General features: G+C 61.6%; 1 protein-coding gene across 1 annotated transcript in view; it reads left to right on the top strand.

Annotated features, from left to right (window-relative positions):
* LOC103621141 (dedicator of cytokinesis protein 2) overlaps nucleotides 1-5,317 on the top strand; it is a 43,010-nt gene that overhangs the window by 17,795 nt on the left and 19,898 nt on the right. The gene's annotated exons all lie outside the window — the stretch shown is intronic.

Consider the following 5,317-nt stretch of genomic DNA (forward strand, 5'->3'; position numbering starts at 1 on the left):
CCCGGCCCCGCGTCGCCCTCGATGGGGCTCAGCACCCGCTGGAAGCGGCCTTCCTGCTGCCGGAAATCGTGCTCCACGCTGCGGCACGCGGGGACGGCGTCAGGGGGTACCATGGCATCCCCTTGTCACAGCCCCCACCTGCCACAGCGCTCTGCCCCGCTGCCTGCGGGCCCCCGCCACCCCAAACGCAGCCCCCGGGGAGCTCATCCATCCAGGGCACGTCCCCCAGAGCGGAGCCCTGCTGCACTCCCTGGGTGGCACAGGGACATGGCCGGAATTCCCGGGGTCACTGTGCACCCCTGTGAGGGGACATCCTGCTGTGCGTGCCTTCAGACAGCCCCTGCCTACCGCCTGTGTGCTGTGAGGGGGGTGGTCCAGGGCTGGATCCCTCCCAAAGAGCCACCCCATCCCACAGGGCATGTGGCATCAAATGGCTGTGCCGGACATCTAGGGCTCGCTTCTGGGGAGGGATGGACCAGTATCAGCCTGATCTGGTGGCCAGGGGTCTTTTGGGGTGGGTCCTTCTCAGCTGCCTCCCCTGCCCCATCCTTCTGCTCCCTCCTCTGTATCCAACCCCACTGACAATGCCATGGCTTTGTGTGTGGCCGGCAGGAGCTGGACACTGGCCCGGCTAGGGACCAGTGCTGAGGTGGGGGAGCGAGCTGGGGGTCTGTGGGACCCCTGTTAGCAATGAACCCTCTGGAGAGGGGTTGTGTGTCCCAGGTGCCATGGCCAAGGGCAGCTGCAGCATCGAGAAGTGGTGACAGCATGCAAGGCTCTGCTGCTGCCCATCCCACGGCTGGCGAGGCAGGAATTAGGGTGCCTTGGATCTGGGTAGGTGAGGGGGACTGTGCCCCCCATCGCAGCTCTCAGGCTTCCTGACAATGCTGAGGCCTTCAGTGTCCCCACAGGTCCAGGTCCCTGCAGCTCTTGCTGTCTCCTCCAGCCCTTGCTGTCCCCACAGCTTCCAGTGTCCCTGCAGCCCCCAATGTCCCTCCAGCCTCTGGTGTCCCCGCAGCCCCCAGTGTCCCCGCAGCACCCTGTGGCGCAGGCTGGCTGCTGGCAGCCGCGTGCTGCGATGTTCCCTCACACGGAAAACACGTCAATCTCCTCACACCAGGCATGTCCCATCGGATCAGCGAGGTGCCGCGGCGTGTGCCCAGGAACACGCACGTGGTGCAGCCGCCCCGCACACGGGGAGCGCCCCGCGAGCCCCCTGGCACGCTGGCACCTCCTATCACCTCCTGTCACCTCCCCTTGTGAGGACAAGGAGTGTCCCAGCCGTTTCTAGCAAAAAGGGTGAGGGGTGCAGACCATAAGGGGGGGCAGCGCAGGGAGGGACCTCAGCTCCCCTGCAGTGACACAGGGAGGGGTTGGCACCGCTGTGGGACCCTGAGATGGGACAGGGGCAGGCAGGTCTGATCTCCTCCTTGGGCCATCCATGGGGTCTGGGGCTGGGGGTGCTGCCCCTGCTCCCTCACCCTGTGTGCCCCCAGAGCCTCTCCTCATCCCATGGGTGGCAGCGAAACCCACAGCGAGTCCCCAGCAGGAGCCTGGCCATGCTGGGGAGCCACCTCCCCCAGATGTGACATCTGTGCCACTGCCGTGCTCCGTGGAGACAGCCTCGTCAGGCCTAATTAGCCTGAAGTCCCCCACGAGCTACAGCGGGGGAGTGTGGAGCAAGTGTGTGGGGAGCAGGAGCGCTGAGGCAGCACCGGCGCCGAGCACAGGGACACGAGGGGCCCCCAGCTGGGCACCCCCAGCCCGAGGTGCCCCGAGGAGGGGGCACGGCACTCACAGAGTGCGGCAGGGCAGCGGCACGCACGTGCACCACGGTGATCAGGCACCATGAAGCACAGCTTGGGACCAGCTCACCGTGTCCTACACATCCCCATGCTAACAGCATCAGCCTAATTAACAGCAAAATGGGAGCACACCTGGCCAGCCACCTGCACTGCAGGGGGGACAGCTAGAGGGACAGAAGGACACCCAGGGGTGCCTGGAAGGGCAGAAAGCTTTAGCAAAACTGCAACCCTCCCAGTTCCCCCAGAGACGATGCTGGGAGGGCATGAGGTGCCTTTTCCCACACACCAAATGGGATCTGAGGAGAGAGTGCAGCAGAGGAAGGGGCTTCCATGCCCTGGCCCAAAGCCAACGCTGTGGAGCAGAGCCCAGGCCCTGTGTTCCCAAACCATAGTGAGGGGCAGGAACCCATCTGCAGCATCTGTGCGGAGCTGGCACAGGGACAACGGGATGCAGCCTGGATTTGGAGTGAGCCCACGCACCAGCCGCTAGCGAGGCTTCCCCGATAGATTGCCATTACAGGAGATAAATGCTCTGCCATCGTGCCAGAGCAGCCCCCTTCCAGCTGCTGCTCCTCCATGGAGATCACCCTGGATGATCCTGGGAGAAGGAGCTGCTCCTCACAGGGAGGAATGGACAGACCCAGGCCAAGTGACAGCCCAGACACCCATGAGTGGTCTGTACATGGTAACCCCCCGGGTCCCCATGGGGACAGGCTCGGCTACCACCCCTGCTCCTGCCTCACAGCCGGTGGAGAAGTCTGGGAGTGCAGGGAAGCAGGACCCACGGGATGCATGGAGCCAGGGCTGGCCCTCACCTGTAGATGATGCAGGCACAGTCCCGACAGGTCCCGCAGTTGGCGATGTCCTGTCCAGTCCGGTACGAGTGTCGCCTGTGACAGAGATGTGCTGTGAGATTGGAGACCCGGTCTGGGTCTGCCCATGTCCCCTGCTGCCCCTTGTCCCTCTGTGCTTCCAGCCCAGCAGCCAGGACTCTCCTCCCTGGATCCCAGCTCCTTTCCTCCCTGGGCTTCAGATCCACTTCTCCCTGCATCTCAGCCCTTCTCCTCCTGGATCCCAGCTTCTTTGCCTCTCTGAGATCCATCTCCTCTCCTGCCCGGATCCCATCCCTTTTCCTCTCTGGGATCCCAATCCCTCTCCTCCCACGTGATCCCAATTAACACCAGGCCAGGTGCCTCTCGGCTTCGCAGATTTCTCTGATGGGAGCAAACCAGAGCCGGGCACGGAGGCATCTCCAAACCTTTCCTGCTGTGTCTCCCCCATCCATCCCCATCCCAATCCTCATCCCAAGGGTCCCCACACCTGCAGCCCCCAAGTCACCACACATCTCCTCACACATGGTGCCACGGAGGGAGCTCAAGGCACATGGCGGTGCTCTGGCACAGCAGTGCCCTGGCAGATGGGCACAGGGAGATACTTCAGACTAATCTCCAGCCTACGCCAGACTGAGAAATTATCTCTTTTTGATGCTTTTGTACCAGAGCATCCTCCTCCAGGAAGGTGCACAGGACTTGGATTAAGCTGATGCCTGCCCTGGCTCAGCTCATGCTCATGCTGCTGCATCCTCCTCCCTCTCCACAGAAGGGGTCTTCACCCCACATGTCTCTGCTGCTGGTGCCAGACCCCAGCCCTGAGACACCCGGATCCCAAGGGCTGTACTGGGGTCCTCCTGCACCCCAGCACTGCTGGCAGGTGTTCCCTGCTGGTCCCTGGCTCCTTCTACTCTGTCAGAAAGGGGCCCCGTGAATGCTGTTGGTCCCTTTGGGACCCCATCTCCCTGTCTCCATTGCCTCTTCAGTGCTGTGGATTTTGGGGGCACAGCTGAGAGCACATGTCCCACATAGACATCGCATTTCCCCGTTGAAATCTTCCTCCTGTCACTCGACCTTGACCACGGTTTCTCAGCCCTCAGAAACTGGGTCTGTTAATGCACCAAATTTCACATTGCAATGGGGATTTATTCTGCCAGCACCTGAATTAGATCATGAGCCCTTTTATATATATATGTGGTACGTATATGTGTGTGTGCCTGTGGCTCTGGCGTTATACAGCAGCACCCCTCTGCTGGGAGAGCTCGTTCTGGGATGGTCTTTCATGTCTTATATATATAAATTTTTGTGGGATGTTGCTGGTGGTCGGTGCCAGGATGTGTCAGGGCTGGTGGCTCTGCTCTGGTGCACAGTGGGCACCTGGGATATGACCCGTGGCAAACGAGGCCGCACTGTTCCGCAGCGTAAGGACACCAGGATAATGTTTGATGTGATTTCCTATCCCTGGAAATGCAGGGTGTGTTTCTGGGCATCTTGTCTGCTTGCTTGATTGTAACATTTTATGGAGCTGAGGTCTTAATTTAGGTGTCCCAGAACCCCAAGAGGTCCCTCCCCACTGACAGCGCTCCAGGGGTGGCACAGGGACAATGTTCCCTGTGCTTTGCTCACAGCCAAAACCACGGATGGATCACAGCAATCTTGGGCATCAGGAACAAGCCCCAGAGGTTTTACAGGAAGATGCCAGGACTGGCACCTCTTGGGGGTTGGTTGCCCTCGTGTGAGATGAGTTTGGAGCATTTCAGCTTAAGGTCATTGTGGGCTGACCTAGAACACCTTGCTTCATTTGGCAAATCAGCCTTGGAGGCCAAGGAATGCTGCCTGGGGGAAACCCTGCCCCTTGGAACAGGTCCTGGGCAGGATGGGTGTGCTGGGCACCTCCCTGGGATGCAAACACATCCATCACAGGGGCACAGGCCGCTGGATTTGTGCCAAAGGTACCTCCATGGATGGGGCAGCCATTGGGATGTGACATACTAGATCCCTGCTCCCAGTGACCAATGGATAAATCCACTGCACCAGAGCTGGGTGGGAGCCCAGCATCCCCTCATCCCCCAGACCTGCACCCCATGCACCCATCCCTGGGCATGGGGAAGGCACCGTGGGCATGTGAGACCTTGCACCAAGACGTGGAGCCACGTGTACATTGGCAGCAGCTCCGAGTTTCTCACAGGGAAACACCTTCACGAGGCAGCAGCATCCAAATCTCTGGCAGGGCCCCTCGTCCTACATCCCCAGCCCCCAGTGACATTGTCCCCACAGGCCCCCACTCTGTTCCTGCCTGCTCACCCGTCCCGCTGCGCCTCCTTCTTCTCCAAGTCCTGGATGACATCCAGCAGCACCCGGATGGTTTGTTGGCTGGTCTCCAGCACCCCTTCCAGGGACTGCAGCTGGGAATGCAGGTCCCCCTGCTCCCCGGGCCCCCGGGGGCCCTCTCCCTGAGATATCCGGGCATCCTCATCCCTCGCTGGTGGTCCCACCGGCCCCTTGGCCACCACCACCAGCTGCAGAAGGTCCTGGACGTGGTGCAGCGTGTCCGGCTGCTCAGCGGCGAGGCAGGGCTGTCCGTGCCGGGGGGCCTCCTGTGCCCACCCGGCCGCTTGTGTCCCCACGCTGGGGCCCTGTGGGGCTGTGGACAGCGGCTCCTTCGGGCCCCCCGGGCCTCCC

Source organism: Corvus brachyrhynchos, unplaced genomic scaffold (genome assembly GCF_000691975.1).
Source record: "Corvus brachyrhynchos isolate BGI_N302 unplaced genomic scaffold, ASM69197v1 scaffold166, whole genome shotgun sequence".
NCBI classification, from domain to species: domain Eukaryota; kingdom Metazoa; phylum Chordata; class Aves; order Passeriformes; family Corvidae; genus Corvus; species Corvus brachyrhynchos.